The following is a 20,733-nucleotide window of genomic DNA, read 5'->3' as shown; positions in this document are numbered from 1 at the left end:
GTCAGACACCACCCTCATTATGTCAGTGGTCCTCTTCAAGAACAAAGGTTGAACATCAACAATAATAGGTTATTATATTTGCTGAACTCTCCTATAAAGTACTTTAGTATTTTATACCAAAGAGATCATAGAATTAACTCCCAGGAATGCTTTGCAATAGAAATATATTTTTGGATCTAGACAATGTAGAAATTTGCTTTCTTTGACAATGTATATACATTATTTTCTTTCTCCAGTTTTTGTCCATTTTCCCCAGTGAGACAATTGAGGTGATGGGGAGAGAAAATAACTGTTTTTAATTGAAAGAGAAAAAATTCTAAAAATAAATTATTAGATGCTTTTAAGGATAATAATATTTACATTGGCATAGTGCTTTATAATTAAAATACCATTTCTCTCATGGTTATCATTTAATGTAGGTGATCAAAGTTTTATTTCCATTTCATAGATTGAAGAAATGTGACTGGTAAATAAAATGGCTTCCCTACAACTTAAAAGTAGAAAGACTCAAATAAGAAATTCTTTCCTACTAGAAATCTAGCATTATTTTACAAAACTTAATATTTTCTTAGTATTAATTTTAGCTAATAGGCCCTCTGTTGCCTTTAATTAGTATGGATAAGAAATTAATACCTATATAATTCTATAAAAACTGGCTTATTTTTATGTTCTAATATTCTTATTTTTTGGATTTCCCCCTCACTTTTTTTGCCTTCCTTTCCAGTCTTTTTCATTTACTCCCTCTGTGCGTATCATAACAGGTAGTGGAAGCTAACTATTGAGGCAACAGACTTTGCATTCTGAAGTATGTAAGAATAGATTGATGAAAGGGATTTTAGTCTTAAAGTACCCTAGCAACTCCTCCCCACCCCTAACCTCCTAGATATTCTATAGACTAATTTCATTATAATATAAATTATTTTCATAGAATGTCAACCTAAAGTGGTATGCTGGCTAATTCCCAAAACATTTCTGAGTAGCCAAATCAAATATTCACAAAATCACATACCTTTTACATAATGATAATTCACATATGTATACTTAGAGTCTGGGAATTTACTCACTAATAAATCTCTCCATGAAATTTTAGAAGACACTAAACTGACATCCTATGTTGTATTGAATGATAGATGGAAATTCTCCCTGTTGTATGTCCACAATTCTACCATTTGACTTATTATTATATTGAAATAATAATTCAGTGATTATGGGTGTTCTGTGGAGTTCAAATTATCACAAAGCCTTTCACTAGAAAGTTTCCTAGGTAATTTCCCTGAAAATATTTCCTGAAATTTTCAGTTAGAACTGCCTCAACAATAATTTGAGTCCTCAGAGCAAGTAAATTACTTCCATAATATCTAAAATAAGCTGGGTTAGTGATCCATGAGGGCAGAGACCCATTTTGACTAAATTTTGCAGATGACCTGGTACCTAGGATAGTACTATAAATAAAATAAGTGGTTAATAAATGATTGTTGAATTGAATTTGCAAGGCTATTTCCTGAGAGTCAATGATTTTTTTAAGACATGGGATAAGGCCTTTCAAAGTAATTTCCATCTAAATTATTTTAAAATGGCAACTAGTAAATTGTACTATACTGTCTATAACAGTACCTTAAGTTGTAGGCACTGGAACAAATTACTCCTGAGAAGAAAATGAGGCTGGTGACTTTGCATAGTTCTCCCTCACATATATCCAGTTCATGTGCATGTCATGGTATCACATCTCTGATGTCATGGTCTTCTTTATTACTGATTGTGGGAACACAGGTTATTCTAACGGACTGCCACCTGGCAGGAGCTGGCATGCTGCCCTGAGAGATAAGGTGCCCTGGAGTCCTTGGGAGCTGGACATTCTGCCCCACAGACCCAGGGCACTAGATACAGCTGCGTTTTACCACCTCTTCCCTAACATACCCCCTAATCTTGTAACACAAGATGCTGCATATATACCCTGCTTGTGCAAACCCCTCCAATTCCCTCAATTATTCTTTGTTCTACCTGGGAAGACCTAATAGTATATATGTAATAGCTAAGCAGTAATAAAATTGACCTGGAGGCATTAGGCAGTGGTGGCTTGACTCCTTATTCTCAGCTACCCTCTGGGAGGGAGGTCATTGCTGTGGGCCCCAAGGTGAAGCAGGCCACAACAAATGGTGTCAAAATCCGGGATCCCCCAATCTGAAGGACGCTTCGGAATTGCACTCATCCTTGCTGGACAAGGTAAGTGCCCCATATTGACCAGTCTCTGATGGTCCCCAGGCCCCAGCGACCCCATGGCTTCTAGAGCCCCCTGTAGTCCCTTAACATAATGGGGAATCTTCCCCCTTCTTCCCAAGATACTCAAGCATGGGTTCTTAAACAACTCCTAAATTCCCATCACCTGAAATACTCTGAAAAAGAATGTAAGATAACACTCCAGGTGGTTTTTGCTTTGGCCCCCTGGTCACATCCTGGATTCTGATATTTGGGGGCATATTTTGACACTTGCCCGCAGAGCTGAGGTCCGTGGTGACTTTTCTCCCCTGCTGCCCTTCTATCCTCTTGTCATTGTAATATGTGCTGGCCTCTCAGGGAGTGAGGAAAAAACCTCAATATATTTTACAGGCAGTTTTAGATGCAGAAAAGGCCAGGGCAGAGGGCCCGTGCCACCTCACTGTGGTCTGCAATGAGGGCACTCAAACTGATGAGAAATCCACTAGTCCCCCCTCCTCTTAAGCCCTCCCCGATCCTCCGCCTGAAAAATCACCCCACCCAAAGCCTACTCGTCCCTATCCCAAGTTGCCTCAAGAAGATGGCTGGATCCAGCTTCCCCCGAAACATCAAGAAGTTCCCCCGGCCCGCTCAGCAGCAACTAATGACTTCACAGATGCCTGTCAGATGAGAGGTTTTTGTTGCGTTTATTGATAACCATTACCTACCCTCCCCTCTCCTCAAGGGGATTTCAGCACTCCCTGTCCTGCTCCTCTTCTCATTTCCCTCCCCCTGACCCATTCCACAGGCTTATGGAGCCTTTATAGACACAAACAGAAAGCACCTGGGCTGTGTAATCTACAGTAATGGATCCGTTTTATTCACTCATAAGAGCCCTCACACTCAGGCTGTGCAATCGGAAGAATTACAAGCCCTAACCTTTTTCCTTGCCCAGCTCCATTCCTTACCCCATCCTAACACAAGGGAGAGGGTTTGCTTGTATTTTTCCCACAGATTGCACTGCCCTGCTGTGGATTACTGACCATCTGACCTGACCTGCCTCTCTAGATGATGCTAATCTCGGCAGCAGCAGCAGCTCCCCCCTCCTCCCTCCCCCCCCTCCAGATCGCCTAGCTCTGTAGTAGCCCAAAGAAATGCAAAGAATGTCTCTAAACAATAGACAAAACTTGAAATGCAGAGGACTGAGGGGGTGGAGACAATCCCCCCAACCTCCCCTCAGCACTCCAGGATGAGCTCTTTACCTTGGCAAAAAGAGTGATGGTCTTTAAACCTAGAGGACACTTGTCTCTTCAGCAACTCCTTGTTACTATGCTACTCCTGCTGAACACCCCCAAAGCATGGGTCACCCCTCGGTGCACTTATCCCCTTCCTCCCGATTCTTTTATCCATGGGTCATGATGCTTCTCTCTTCCCTGCTTACTGACCCCAGAATTTCAGAACCTTGTACCCTGGACCTAAGATTACTGAATAACCTCAAACCCCACATACCCCTCCCTGCCCTTTTCTCCCTGACACTGGACAGTCCCCCCACTTCTGGTCTCCACAGATCCCCTGGACCCTGTGTAAAAAGACCCTGTGCATTATGCATTAGTTCCTTACACAGTGTTTATTATGACTATCCAGGTCCTTTGGCCCTAAATGAAAAACAAGGGGGAAATGTGGGAACACAGGCTATTCTAGCAGACCGCCACCTGTAGGAGCTGGCACACCCTTGAGAGATAAGGTCCACCGGAGTCCTTGAGAGCTGGACATTCCACCCCACAGACCCAGGGCATTAGACACGGCTATATTTTACCACCTCCTCCCTAACTAACGCCAGATGCTGCATGTACACCCTGCTTGTGCACCCCACAATTCCCTCAATTATCCCAATTATCCTTTCTTTTACCCCGGAAGACCTAATATATATATAATAGGTAAGCAGTAATAAAACTGAGCTGGAGGCATAAGGCAGTGGTGTCTCGACTCCTTATTCTCAGCTCCTCTCCAGAAGGGAGGTCGTTGCTGTGGGCCCCAAGGTGAAGCAAGCCACAAATTTGAAAGTTTGAGATTTTGCTTACATATGGTTTTTGATTGAGTAATTTTTCTAATGTTTTGTATGTATTATCAAAGAAATGTTAATTTTACTGCCCTATAATACAGGCACAGTAAAAAGCAAGATTATTTCATATATATTTTCCTTCTTCCTATTGAGATTCTTGAGCTTTTGGTTTTCCAGATAAATTTTCTCATTAAATTATCTACATAAACTTTTAGAAAAGTTTTATTCTATAAAACGATAATATGTCAATTGATTTTGTTAATATAAATTTTATTATATTAAAAAGTTGAAGAAGGAAATATTTCTATTTCTTTTCTTTTCTTTTATTTCTTTGATTAGGACACACTTATTCAATCATTTAAATCTAAGATGTTAAGTCTACTACTAATTTTCTTTCTATTTAATCCCACCTTAATAATTTACCCTTTAATTTCAAATTTTGATTTGCTTATGTTGAATTAATTATTCATTAATTCTGCCCTCTTACTTAAATTCTCTCCTTATCTCTGGCTAATTCTTTGTTTATTTTTAATGTATTTCTATGTCAGACTATTTGTCTATATGTGAATTTGCACATACATATATACAAACATGTAACAATTTTCTACCTTCCTTTACCTGGTTTACAATAAGAGAGTTACTTCTATATTGCAGTTTTAAATTCTTGCACATTATCTTATTGTGAGAGATAAATTGCTTCTTTTTTCTTATTTCTTACTTAGTATATGTCATTTTTTCTTCAGTTATCCTTATTTCTTAAGATCAAACAAAATAATACAAACTCTACCTAGATCCCAAATCTTTCTGTCTTTGAATCTTGAAAGCATTTTTAAGTGATGTCTCTTCCCTTCCCCATTAGTGTTTAAATGTCTAAAAAGAGTAGCTAGTTGGCATAGTAGATAGAGCACTGACCTTGGAGTCAAGAAGATGAGAGTTCAAATCCAGTCTCAGATACTTGACTCTTACTAGCTGTGTGACCTTGGGAAAGTCACTTAACCCTGATTGCATTGGCTCACATCCAGGGTCATCTCTAGTCTTCTTGATTCATATTTAGCAACTGGACTCAGAAGACTCTAGAAGGAAAAGTTAGGATGGTGACAGTCTAGTACCTCCTCACTGAAATCCAGTTCATGTGCTTCCCATGGCATCACCTCCCTGATATTGTAGTGTTCTCCAAAAACTGGAGGACAAATATCTCTCTCTCTCTCTCTCTCTCTCTCTCTCTCTCTCTCATATCTAATCATAAATTATCTCCATCTTTCTCATGTAATAATTATCTTTCTAGATTTCTTTTCTTTCCTATATTTTTTATATTTTTTTTATTTTTTATTTGAGGTAATGGGATTACATGATTTGCCCAAGGTCACAGTTAGACAACTATTAAGTGTCTGAGGTCAGACTGACTCAGATCCTCCTGACTCCAGGTCAGTCAGTAGTCTATCCATTGTGCCACCTAGCTGACCCTTTCCTACATCTTTTAAAGGATTTCATTGAGAACCTACTTTTGTCAATTCATCTTTTCAAAAACTCTCTTTGATTATAAAGATATAATGTTTTCCCCCTCATGCTAATGTTTGGTTTTGAAGCATAAATTAATTTTCTTTGAAGTACTTTCTCTTTTCTCTCTTGATATATCATATTTATTATATTCCTAGGTTTTATTTTTTTCTTTTTGTTACTTTTAACTCTTGTGCAATCCTGACTATAGTTTCTTGGCATCTGTTTCTTCATGGATGTTCAAAGGTTTGGGTTTTTCCTCCCTATGTCTTACGTTGTCTGGATTTATGACTATAATTCAGATTGTTCATTTTAGAATTTCTTTCAGGAGATGAAAATTGGATTATTCCTATTTTAATGTATTGTCTAGTTTGAATATTTCTGGATATGTTTCTTTTGATATTACTTAAAATGCATTTTGTATATCTCATATTCAATCATTTCTTTCAGTGTCTAATGTTCTTAAATTGTTTCTCTTTCCTTCTGTTTACTTGACTCATTTTTAATCTTAATCATTGTTTTTCAGTGTTTTTATTTTGTTCTAATATGGTGCCTTCTTTGAAACAGTGACTTTGGTTTCCTTTATTCTATTTTTTAAGCACGTCTGGGTGAAATTGTCCACATTTTGCTCTACTACACATTTTCTCATTCCAGATCTTCTAATTCAATTATCTATCTTTTATTTAACCCTTTTTCTTTATTTATTAAATCATTCTAGTATTATTTTTGATCACTCTATCCTTGTTCTCTAAGGTTCTATTTCTGCACCTCTGCTTATTTTGATATAATTTTCTTTAAACATGATTTTACTTGTATAACCTATATTATATTGTTTGCTGTCATGGAGAGGCAGGAGGGAAGGGAGGGAGGTAAAACATGTGAAACTCATATGGTTTGAATAATACAATGTATGTATTACATGTATTTTTGCATGTAATGGAAAATAAAATAAAATAACATTCCATCTAAAAGTAATTTTCTTCTGAAGATTTTCAATTGAGATCCTTTTAACTTGGAAAACTTCATTATAATTATCTCCTTTTATGCAGCACCATTATTACTATCACCAATATGTATGCTTTTATTTACTGCCTTAATTCTTGAATTAGGACTTTGTCCCAGATCTAGTCACAACCCCCCTTCCAACACCAGTTGATATTAGATGGAGATGACTGGATCCAAGTCTTGTAAACTACTGTAATCCTAAAGGGGGAAGATATTCTACTGGGACAAACATCCCTGTGTTGCAACTATGGAAAGGTATTTCAAGACAAATGCTACTTTCTTCCATATTCATAGAATAAGGATTCAAGTTGGTTAACAATTTCCCATTAACAGATAGTGCAGTTTTTCCTATCGTTTGGAAATTTAATCTAGTAATCTTCTCTCTGTCCATTTCCTTTATTCTTCAACTACTTTAGGTTTGTGGTTTTAAATATCAATCACTGGAGTTAATTGTCCAGTACTACATTATTAGGTAAGGCTCCCAGAGCATCCTTCGACCTTTGGTCCCTCTTTTCTTTCTTGTACTGCAATCTATCTGGCTTGCAAATTTGTGCTATGGAATGATCTCATAGGAAATGACTCTGTATTCAGGTTTCTCTCCTAGTGCATTTTCTCGTTGGTTTTGATTTTCTCTTGACAAAATCCATCACATGCTAGGAATTTTTGACCTCTTAAGGGACTTTGTTTTAGGTTGTATGCCCTACTTTATGTGGTAGAGAAACTTAAAGGTGGTTTTCTCTAGTTCTGTTTTATTTGACACCCATAACTACTGATAATGGAAAAACTTAAATGCCTTTCTCAGGGCCCTATAGTTAGTGAAAGAGGTAGGATTATGTAAATAATAAAGTCATAATATCAATCATTAAGCTAAAAGGTACCTACAAAGACATGGAGAGGACCCTTGGTTGTACTGATATGCCACAATACTGGTATGGTGGATAAAGTACTGGATCTAGAGTTAAGTAGATCTGAGTTCAAATTCAAATATGATAATTTCAATCTGTGTGATTTTGGATAAGTCACTTATTTCCTGTTTAGTTTCTTAAAAAAGGATAATAATATCTAACTTTCAGGTTTGTTACAGTGATCAACTGATAATAATTATAAAGTCCTTAGTGCTATCTACCTATTCATCTCTCTATCTCACTATCTATCATTACTACTACTACTACTACTACTACTACTACTACTACTACTACTACTACTACTACTATTACTACACTGGTACAGGAGTTGAAACTTACTCAGAAATGATACAATTATCATGATCAAATTTGAGAAGAAACTTCCAATTCAAGGAGGGCCATCGGTAGAGCTCCCACAATGGAGAAGAAAGCTATTATGGTCTAAAATAGGTTAAGTTTGTGATTACCCATATCACTTGAATTGTGACATAGTGCTGTATACATAGGAAATTTCATCAACTCCACTAGTAGTAAGAAGTTTCAAATAATTAGTCATATAAATTAATAATTTAACCTTTGGAACAGATATTCTTTAAGTCTTTAAACTATTAATTGGTAAAGTATTCTGAGCTATGGAGAATTTCTTAGTACATTGAACTAATCTTTTTGTTCTGAGACCATTTGTCAGTAAATATACTTAATGGCCTTTGAGCTGTTGAGAAAAAATTTCCAGAGCCCAAAGAAAGACCACCACTTATTTTATAAGAACATCTTTGGTACTGTCTACTAAGCACAGACTACAGGAACCATGAGATTAAGGTGAAATTGTTCTTTAAATTAAATTGTCTATATTAATAAACATCATTGTCTCATGATAGCAAAAGTGTCCTTTCATTAACCCTTCTCCCAAATGTAGCCATGTCTTCTAGGTCAGCAGTTCCCATTTCCTCTCATAAATAATATTGCTGAAATGGAAGACATGTTATCTTTGTGCACTGAGGGCTACCTCCATACCTTGCTTAGTAAACAGTAAATTGTGCCTATTATGGGCAAAGATTGAAGCAATTTTAAACAGGGAAAGAAATTCTGACAACTTCAGATGAACTTGAGGTTGGTTCCTAGAACAAATCTAGGTTAAGCTATGAAACAGATGATTTCTGAGCACTTCTAAGAGGAAATGGTGATCATCATACAACCAGTATGAGCTAATTAAGAACAACTCATGCCACATTAATGTAGTTTCATTTTTTTCTTTAGACATTCTTAATAGGATGGTAGAACAAGGAAATGACAAAAATATAACATGTAAATTTCATCTAAGCATTTGACAATCTCTCTTGATATCCTTGATGGCAAATTGGAGGAAAAAAATGTTATTAGCTATTAGGATTTAGAGCTGTTCTAGTGACTGAGCCTACATAATGGCTCTTAATTTCAACCAGGAAAGCAAAATTTAATGGCTCTTGATTCTGTTTTTTTCAAAACATTATAGGGAAAATGAAAATGAAAAAGATGCCATCAATCAGGTTGGTGGATAACATGAAGCTTGCAAAGATAGCTAATAATCTGAATTATACAATTATTAACTAATACATTGCCAAGAGGTTGGAAAAACATATCGATTATAACATGTGCAGGTCCTAAGTTCTACTTTTAAAAATCAGATAATTAAATAATTGGAGCATGATAGAGACCAAATCAAATAATTCTTTGTATGAGAGGTTCTGATAATGGCTCAAAATACTCTGGTTATTAAGGATCATAGACCTAGATTTTGATGGGCCATCTAGAAAAATTGCCTAACTTGACAAATAAGAAAACTGATTCCCAAGGAATCTAAGGAACTTACTCTTGGTCACACATGGTATACATCAATTAAATTATTGGTACCTAGGTTCTCAGACTCCAGAGGCAATATTCTAATATTTTTGTGAAGGAAAAAGTGCATATAGTACAGAATGAGAGTAAGGTCTATGTGTATTCGGGGTGGAGTTGGCAATATGTGACTGAAAGAGAGACAGAAAAGACATCTCTAACCTCTTTTTGACTTATTCTTTTCTAAGGGATACTCCCTGCCAGTTGGAAAATCAAGAGTTTGATGCTGGATATCATGACTCTCTTTTTCTTAGAGAGAGCTGACACTGGGCAAAAAATGTCTTGTTTCTGCTTCCTTAAATATCGTTAGTCTTGAAGATAGAATTGGGGTGGAGTTAACTTTTAATTACTTTGCCACTTTGGGAGAAACAGGAGACTTCAAACTCTATATCCAACTTTCAGCCCCCTGTACACAATGAACAACATAGCTAATGACAAAGAAACCCATACCAAAATCAAAACAATATAGGAATCACAGAATATACAAATAAAAGAATATATACAAAGCAACAGAAAGAGAAAAAGCTTGCTCATTGGAAATGAGCTAACTCAGTTCAACCAAGAGTTTCTTGGAGACAAGAAGGAGATGGTCTGCTCCTCTCATATCTTCCCTGATTCTATTTCTTCATCGAATTGAAGTGCAATTGGACTCTTCATTTTTATCTCTTAAAACTGAAAACTGAATAAACAAGCAACCCCCCCACACACACACACAAATCACAAAAACAAAACAAAACAAAACCCAGCCACAAAGAAAAAACAATCTGAAGCCTGATCAGTTCCAAAGGAGGACTGCAGAGACCTGAAGCTGTCTTTTCTCTCTCCATCTCTCTTCCACATTTCCCCTTATGTAAGACTGGGCTTTCATCTCAACCAATAAAGAGAGAGTACCATACCAATGGACTTTGGAACAGGAGTTTCATATAAGCAAGAGGACTTAAGATCAATATGAGAAGACTTTTAGTGTGTGTTCTGATGACAGAAGTGGAATAAGCAGAACTAAAAATTTTGTTGCTGGGTGACCTAATTTATAGAACACTGCTTAAATTCAGGAAGATAGCTTCAAATAATGGTTCAGACACTAACTGAGTTATCTCTGTCTGTCCCAGTTTCATCTATAAAATGAGGAGAGTAATAGCTTCTCATCCCAGGATTGCTGTGAAACTAAAACAAGGGCATACATGTAAAACACTTTGCAAACCATTTTAAAAGCACTATATAAATGTTAGCTTTAATATCAATAAAATACATGATCATAATTTTGTCCAGTTAATTACCATTATACTCTTTCACAAGCACACACACACACACACACACACATACATCCATAGACATATCTATGAACTCTTTTTCATAAAATGACCCTAGAGAATAAATAATGAAGAATAACATTTTCAGTAGAAAAGAATAATACACTTCTGGATGAATGCATTGACAGGTGTGGTCATATAATCAATTGATTTTTCTAATTATTTTTCTTTTCAGTTATACATGAATGGATAAGGTAAGAATATATCCATTGAACCTATGGGTGCAACACCATAGAATATATGATGAACATCCCTGGTTTCTTAGGGCTGTTCATGGATAGTAAATTAATACCTGGAGGAAATGGAGATCTGGTTTGACAAATGTCATATTGATCACATCACACAATCATAGTGTGAGGTGTCTTCAACAAGATTTTTCCATCTGAATAAAAATGATTACTGAATTTATCTTCTCTTATAATACTGAATCAAGTATTTCATCTTGAAATTTTCAATATACTTTTGCTATGGTAAATGAGGAAAAGCAAATAGAGACTACAAATTTTTCTAATGTTATTAACATTTTACTTATATCAAAATGTATTTCTGCCAAAGTTCTTCTAAAAACAAAATACTGACCTCAATTAATAGTTTATAATCATCAATAAACATGATTATTAATATTTTAACTAAAAATTTATGCTAAAGCAAGATCATGAATTGGCACATTAATGATAATTTCATGTTATTAATATTAAATTTCATAAGAATACATAAATGTGTGTATTGAATTATTTATTTTGCATTTAAGAGGATTTATACCATAAGTGGCCATAAATGAATATCTTTGAGTTAAAATACAAGCTAAGTAAATCGTTTGCATAGATTGTTTTATTAGAAGTAAAAGAATGACTATTATTTTTGGTAAAAGGATATATCTCCATCAAGTTTGGAACTTTTCCTAAAGCTGAGCAGTAAGAGGGTATCACATGTTATAGAAATCAGTTAAGATTATATTATTTTCTTTGGAAACATGACTAGTAGTGATATAATTGCCTTTTGCTTTGGCTATTTTTAAAATATTTCAAGTATTTTCAAAGCCTTTCAGTATATATAGAAGCAACATTAATTGTATTAGTGCCCTTCTGAAATCTAATGGTATGTTTTAAGAAAAAGGAAATCCCTAGATGGTGACATTTAGTAGTTTGAGAAAATGGCAATTAGGATATGAAGTATTACCAAAATAAAACAATTATTTCATTCATGACTAGATTATTACATGTCTTGGCAAGTGGTACATAGATACAAATAGTGTTTAATATAGAAAAAATGTGATTTTATATTACAGTAATTCAGATAATATTCTAATAAAATAATTTTATATACAGAGTAACAAGATTCACAACAAAAACTAAGCCAGTAAAAGACAAAAAACATTAATAGAAATAATAAATGTTATAAATTAAAATTAAAATCTCAGTCAATAATTCCTTTAATTTGAGAAATAATTGAATAAAATGAAAAGGGTGATTGTTTTTTGAAGAACACTGTAATTAATTTTTAATCTATATTTATCCAGCTTATATTTATTGAATTCAAATATTTAGTAAATTCCTTCTGTGAGAAAGATAACTTGATAGGTTCTAGGGTAGATAAAATGCTCAAATGAGTTGCTACCAATGCCTTAAGGAATTTGAAATCTAATCATGGGGTTGATAATCATAATATTTACTTTAGAATTTACCATATGCTAGACACTCTAGTAATATTATGTAACAAATAATATCATATTTGGTCTTTCTAACAAGAATGAGCGGTGAGTTTTATTATTATTTCCATTTTACAAATGAGAAAAATAAGACAAAGGTTAAGTAAAGTTCTCAGAGTCCCACAGTTAGAAAATGTCTCAGATCAAATTTGAACTCTTGTCCTTTGGAACTATAGGCAAGATATTTTATTCATTGTGTCACAATTATATAGGCCTTATTACTACAGTATAAGTGAATTAAGAGAATCAAGTCATAGAAGGTTTTACAGAGGGAAGAAAACTGAATGAGGCTAATACAATTATGATCTCAGTAAAGTGATTACTAGAAATTTCCAGCAAAATGATAGTGTCAAATTCAGGGAAAATCATTGAAGTTATGTCATTAGATATAGATTGACTTTCAATATCTAAAGCATCAGTTGATTATTTGACATTTGACTCAAGCATTAATAGTAATCTGGAAACATATTTTTTAAGTGTTTAATGAGGGAAAAAATTGGAGCTTGACATAGCTTTAAGAATTGAGTGGAAAAAGAAAGATGAATTGTCATTGACTTAGATGATCAAAGTGGAGGAGTTTGGATGGGAAGATACTTTGAGATTTCAGCTATTTCAAAGGTCACTAGTTGGCATAAGTCTTCAGAGGCTCTGATGCTTGATAAAGCAATGAGCAACTAATTCATATGTTTAGTATTACTATTTTTAGAATCAAGCTCTGATTACTTGCTTTCTGAAAAGAAATGTCAGAAGAGATTTATGCTTCTGGGATTGAAGGTAATCATTCTATATTTAAAGATAATAAAAAGAAAATAAGTTAACATTAATTAAGTATAAATTCAATTAACATTATTTCTTACTATTTATAAATTTATTTTAGTAGATGATTTGTTGGGGGAAAATTAAGGAAAGAAGAAAGGAAGGGGGCAGAGCCAAGATGGCAGTATGAAGACAGCATTTCCCCAGAAATTCGAACCCCCAACCCCCCAAAAAGCAAACAAAGGATGGCTCTAGCCAAAATTCAGTGGGGGTAGAGCCCAAGAAAGACTGAGTGATATGTTTCCCTGTCCAAGATAAATTAGAACTTTCACTGGAAAGGTGTGCTTCACCAGGACCTAGGGTTGAAAAAAAGCCAAGGTGAAGCTCAGCACAACTGAGCCCAGCCCAGCCCAGAGATCACCAACAACAGCTTGAAGGGGCAGTGAGAGAACTATGCTGCACCTGGGTGAGTGTGGAATGAGACCCAACCACAGAACCTGCAGTGAGAAAAAGGAGAGAGCTGCCTGCACCCCCAGAGACCATAAGGGAAGTCTACAGAGATTTCTCTGCTCTCCCTGGGGTAAAACTAGACTCACAAATTGCAGTTTGGGCTTCCTTACTAAAATAACTGGATCCCTCCTTATAGCCCTAAATCAGAGGGAATACTGGGCTATCTACATATCAAAGCACAGGCAAGAGAGCATAAGACCCTGGAGTAATAAAGATCTAAGTGAGCAGTCACAAAAAAAAACAACAACCCAAAGCCTTGGAAGTATTGTAAATTAGCCTTGGGCTGAGGAAACGAGTAAACAACAGAAAAAGATGAATCTGACCATAGAGAATTACTTTAGTCCCATGGAAGATGAAAACACATACTCAGATGATGACAAAATTGCAGCTTTCATATCCAAAACCTCCAAGAGAAATAGAAAACGGGCTCAGACTATGGATGAGCTCAAAAAAGAATCTGAAAAGCAATTAAGGGAGGTGGAGGAAAAATTTGGAGGAGAAATGGGAGTGATGCACAAAAAACATGAAAACCAAATCAAAAACTTGGTGAAAGACATACCAAAAAAAAAATACTGAAGAAAATAATATGTTAAAAACTAATTTAGGCCTAATGGAAACAGCAAAACAGAAGACAAATGAGGAGAAGAATGCCTTAAAAAGCAGAACTGGCCAGCTGGAAAAAAGATTAAAAAGCTCTCTGAAGAAAATAACTCCTTCAAATGCAAAATGGAACTAAAGGAAGCTGATGACTTTGCAAGAAATCAGGAAGAAATAAAATTCTTCCAAAAAAGCCAAAAATTAGAAGAAAATGGGAAGTATCTCACTGGAAAAACAAGCAACCCTGAAAATAGATCCAGAAGAAGTAATTTTAAAATTATTGGACTGTCTGAAAGTCAAGTCCAGGAGAAGAGCCTAGACTTCATTTTTCAAGAAATAATACAGCAAAATTGCCCTCAGATACTAGAAGCTGAGGGTAAAATAGAAATCGAGAGAATTCACTGGTCATCACCAAAAGGGAACCCCAAAGAAAAACTTCCAGGAATATTATAGCCAAATTCCAAAACTCCCAAATCAAAGAGAAAATTCTAAAAGCTTCCAGAAAAAAAATTCAACTACTGAGGCTCCATAGTGAGGATTACACAGGATCTGGCAGCATCTACATTAAGGGCTCATAGGGATTGGAATATGATATTCTGGAAGGCAAAAGACCTTGGTTTACAACTGAGAATCAACTACCCAGCAAAACTGAGCATCATCTTTCAGGGGAAAAGATGGATTTTCAATGAAACAGAGACTTGCAAATATTCCTACCTAGACAACCAGAGTTGAACAAAAAGATTGATCTCCAAATATGGGACTCTGGTGAACCATAGAGGGAGTGGAAAAGAAGGACTAGCTATGAGGAACTTGATGTTGAACTGTTTGTATTCCTGCACAGGAAGAAGATATTGATAACTCATATGACCTTTCTCATTTATAAGAGCTGTTAGAAGGATCATATGTAGACAGGACATAGGAAGGAGTGGAATATAATGGTATGATGTGGTAAAAAGGTTGGAGTCAATGGGCGATGGGGGAAAGTACTGGGAGGAAGGAAAAGGAGAAGAAGAAGAAGCTGAGAGATTTCACACAAAAGTCAAGAAAAAACTTTTTCAATGAAGTGGAGGGGGGTAGGGAAGGCAAAGGGGAATGAATGAGCCTTCCTTCATTCTCAATGGAAATGGCTCAGGGAGGAAATGAATACACACTTAATAGGGTGAGCAAATCTGTCTTGTCCTGGAGAAGAATGGGAGGAAAGGGACAAGATGAGGTGGAATGGAGGGGAGTGAAAGGGGGGAATAGGTGATATAAGAGAGGGAAGATCGAGGTAGAGGGTACTCAGATGCAACTCAATTTTGGACAGGGCCAGGATGAAAGGAGAGAGAGAGAGAATAGAATAAATGAGAATGGGGAGAAACAGGGTGGAGGTACAGCTAGTAATAGCAATTGAGGGAAAAATATTGAAGCAACTTCTCTGGTGGACTTATGATAAAGAAAGCAACTCACCCAGAGACAGAGCCATTGAATTTTGAACACAGACTGAAGTACATTTTTTTTCTCTCTCTCTCTCTCTATTCTTGAGGTTTCCCATCTTCTGGGAGGGAGGGTTATGTTTACTCTTATGTTTACTCTTATAACATACAATTTACATCCATGTATGGCATGCAAACAATGTAGAGACTGTCAGACAACCTTCTGTGGGGGGGGGAGGAGGGTGGAAAATTGTAGAATTCAGAACCTTGTAAAAATGATGGGTACATATTACTATTGTATATAATTGGAAAACAAAATGTTAAAATGTTAAAAAAAAAAAGAGGAAAGGAATGAAAGAAATATTTATTATTCTCCTATTATGTACCAGACAAAGTTTAAAACAGTTTACAGGGGAGGTTAGGTGGCACACCGACCCTGGAGTCTGATGTACCTGAGTTCAAATCTAGTCTCACACATAATAATTACCTAGCTATGTGGCCTTGTGCAAGCCATTTAACCCCATTTGCCTTGCAAAAAACCCCCAAAAAACTAAAAACTGAAAAAAAAACAGTTTACAAATATTACCTTATTTGATCTTCCCAATAACTCTGAGGCATGGGAAATGGCATGCAAATAGAGAGGCACAAACAAATGCACAAAATATATGGGTTATTGATTTTTGAGGTTTTATTCTCAAAAAAAACATAACATGGTGATGTCACAATGTGAAAGTGAATTGGATTTAAGTGAGGGAGGCACCGGCAAATTCACCAGTCTCACTTTCTCCTCAGGGGTCAACTGGTTCCAGTGGCCAGATTTAATATCAAGATAACTAGAAATGATCCTGAATAGAGTGGATCTTTAGCTAGGGTCTTTAAGGGTTCTCACCTGACAGAGGCAATGCCCATTCAGTGATTAAGTTGTGGAAAGAAGAAAAGGTCACAATAGCTGAAGGTTTATGTGATTGACAATGTCTATTAGATTCATTTTACATTTAAAATCCAGAAATCACACAGCTAATACCTTTGCCACATTTGAATTCAGGTCTTCCTGACTCAAGTTCAATATTCTGTCACTGAAATAGCAAAGTTAAAAATGAAAAAAAAAGAAATTAAAATGAAAGCCTCTCATTCATGTCCCCTGGACTTCCGACAATTTTTTTCCCTTCTCTCCTATTGCCAACTCTCTATCCATCAAAATAAATCATTTAACTAATCTAAAATTATTTAGAAAATGCCACCTGCGTGTAATTAATAACAAAAGAACATAGTCCTTGGACTTAAGGTATTTAAAAACTAATTTAGCAAACAAGGACATTGTGATATTCAAAAGTCTTTCTTTCTTACATGCTCCTTTTATTTTTGACCATCAATTTACTCAAGCAATTAATCAAGTTCATCCTAGGTTTAAAGCTCTATGGTTAAGGAAATAAAATTATGAATAACATTAAACAAGACAGTCCTCCAAATTTTATTATTTATCTTGAGGATTTTGTCACACTCTCTCAGTCATAAACTGGAGAGTCCTTCTTGATTATTTTTTCCTTTCTCTTATCCCATTTATTTAATTAATTGTCATACCTGCTTACTTTCTCCATGTATTGCCTTTGTAATAGATCTCTACTATCTGATGCCATTCTTTTCTTCTGGATCCTTAAATCTTCCTCAGTTTTTACTATCAGGATAAATGAAGCTTGTTCTCTTGAATTGTCCTCTGTGACATCAACCCCCTTCACCCAAAGTGGTATAATTGAAATACTTTATTTTTGCTTCATCCAAGCATCCTGTGATCATTTCTCACCATTGTCAAATCATTTAAGTTTGTCTAATGCGACCTACCTACCTCTTATGTTCATCCCTCAGTGTCCTATTATTTTACTCCAACAACTTCAGAAGCATGTGAAGAAGTTGAAATTCTATCATTCATCTCCCTTTTCCTTTATGACTACTTGAAATATTTATTTCATACTTGGAAAGTGGATTTCAACTGTGACATGACAATAGTTTTTGTTTTATTTAAAGAAATGCGGATGGGGCAGATAGGTGCAATGTATAGATCACTGAGCTTGGAGTTAGGGATCTGAATACAAATTTGGTCTCAGGCACAAAATTTATTTAGCTGTGTGACTTTGAGCATATAACTTAACCCCATTGCCTTGTAAAAATTGGAAAAAATTAAATTTATTAAATCAATTTAAGATAAAAAAGAGATGAGAATAGATTCTTGCCATTTTCACTAATGGACATGGACTTTCTTTTAGTTTAGAAAATTCTTATAATAAGACATTTTTGGCATTGTTTTTGATCCCTTTTGATATATATATTATAAATAAACAAATGCATATATATATTTATATATACATCACTATATGTGTGTTTACATATATATAGTATACATATATTCATATACATATTTATAGTACATATAATATATATATATACCTATACACATATGTGTATTTTTGTGTGTATAGTTTTGAGCTTTAATGAGGTTAAAATTGTAAAAACCTTTGACTTCAATATGATGAGCACCACACTGCCTAAGAAAGGGGAAAAGACGGAGGGTTGAAAACTAAAAAGTTTGTGCAAATGAACAATTGGGCAGAGTCCTTGACTCCCTACACTGTGAGTTTGGGCAAGGAAGAGGGACATCCAGTATCTGAATACATAAATACTAGGAAAATTATATCTGCTTCGATTCTGACAAGCTGGGGTAAAAATTTCTTCTAGTTCCAGGGTCTGATTTCCAAAGTACACATAGTCTAATGAAAGCCTTGACATATCATCATTCAGTGTTCTAAAGATTTTAAATCTGTTTACTGGACCTTGTTCTCTATTCCTCTCTCACTACCTTTAGAAATTAGGTATGCAAATTGGGTTTTGATTTTGAATTTTTGCAGACCATAAGTAGGGTCTGATGTTTATTTCAGGTTCCATTAAATCAAAATGGCTATTCTAATTATAGTACCTTTTTAAGATATTTGCTTCTTAGATACTATGCAGACTTCTCTGGAGGAGGAGGACTCAGAAACAACTTCTGTGTATTTATTTTTTTAAAAGAAAAAATTGATGGATTATAAGATTAAATATTTGGCAAAATTCCTTATAATTGCAAATTAAATTAAGTATTAGAATATTGGGTATATTTGTTGCCATTTAAATGCCTTTGGGCAATGAACTTAATCTCTCTGAGTTTCAATTTCCCTTATCAATATAAAGCTTTATTTATAATATGTCGAAAATGTGTTTCAATATATATAATATTTTAAAGATCCATTTTATTTTATTATCAGTTCTGAATTCTAGTCCTACTTTCAGCTTTCCTTCCCATTTTGAATGCAAAAAAGAAAATCTACTATAAGTATGTTTAGTGAAGCAAAATACATTTCTACATTAGTAATGCCCAAAAACACAGAAAAGAAAAAAATGTGCTTCTCTCTGCATTTTGAGTCCATCATTTTTCTTTCTTGAAGTAGACAATATCTTTCATCACAACTCCTTTGAAATCATATTAGGTTATTGTGCTAATCAGTTGCTAATCTTTTAAAGTTGTGGATCTTTGTTCTTTTTATTTGATGTAGTCTTTTGTTTACTTATTGATTTTTTTAACTAGATACACATGTATATTTCCTTCTACCACCCCTTCCCACCCCACCAGTGGCCAGCAGTCAGGTTAGCATCATATATACATATTTTTCATAAAGGTGTTTACAGATTAATCATTTCTGTATGAGGAATTAAGATTAGGGGAAAGAAATACATAAGAGGTAATTTTTATAAAGTTTTCATCAGATTCTGAAGGTTTGTGTTTGTGTGTGTGTGTTTGTGTGTGTGTTTTGTTTAGTTTTGTTTTGTTTTTCTTTCTCTGGATGGAAATAATATAGTCCATAGCCAGTCTAATACAGTTGTCCTAGATCTCTGGAGTACTGAGAGGAGCTGCGTCCATCAAGGCTGATCATCTCACAATGTTGTTAATATGTACCTTTTCTCTTGATTAAGTTGTGGGTATTGAAAATATTGATGTTTTTGAATAAATTTCTTTCCAGCAAAGATTTGCTAAATATATTTCTGTACATATGAACCCCTTGTTATTTCTTCTCTTTGAGGGTATATTCCTGGGAGAAGCATTATTTTAAAGTAAATCATAGATAAATATTTCCATCAACAGTACCTTAATGTACATACTTTCCCATGGTTCTAACAACAGTAGGAATTTTCATTTTTGTCAGTTTTGCCAATCTAATATTGTGAGATGTTTTGCTTAAACTTGCATTTCTCTAATAACAGTAAAGCACATTTCCCCAAATATAGCTTGAAATTTACTCCTCTGAAAGTCACTTATTCATATACTTTAATCATTTATTAATTGGAGAATTATTTAGTCTTATAAACTCGTCTCAGTAGCCCCATATTCTAGAAATGAATATATTGAAGAATCTGATCTTTTTGAAACCAATTTCTATCTTTTATTTTAATTTAACTGCACTGGTTTTGTTTGGCAGTAAAAAAAAGTCTTTTTTTCTAACTATGGAATGTGGGATAATAACTGTAAGCAAGATAATAATTGTAAAACACTTGGCATAGTGCCCGGCATTATATAAATATTTTTATTATAGTAATTCTCTAGTAGTTTTCTTGGTAAGGCATTGATTAAATAAATTAAATTATGAAATATTTAGATTGGAATTGATGTAGTTATGTTACAAAGTTCTTACAAGGGTCAAATTCCAAATTATATAAAGTGATTTTAAATAATAATGTGCATACAAATGTATACAGATTATATACATAGTTGCATTTGCAAACAATTCTATATATAAATATCAACTTATGTATATCCGCATATTTACTATGTATATACATACCTATTATATGCATAAAGATGTATCTATCTGTATGA

This window comes from Macrotis lagotis, chromosome 2 (genome assembly GCF_037893015.1).
Source record: "Macrotis lagotis isolate mMagLag1 chromosome 2, bilby.v1.9.chrom.fasta, whole genome shotgun sequence".
Classification (NCBI taxonomy): domain Eukaryota; kingdom Metazoa; phylum Chordata; class Mammalia; order Peramelemorphia; family Peramelidae; genus Macrotis; species Macrotis lagotis.
Note: the sequence above shows the minus strand (reverse complement) of the source record.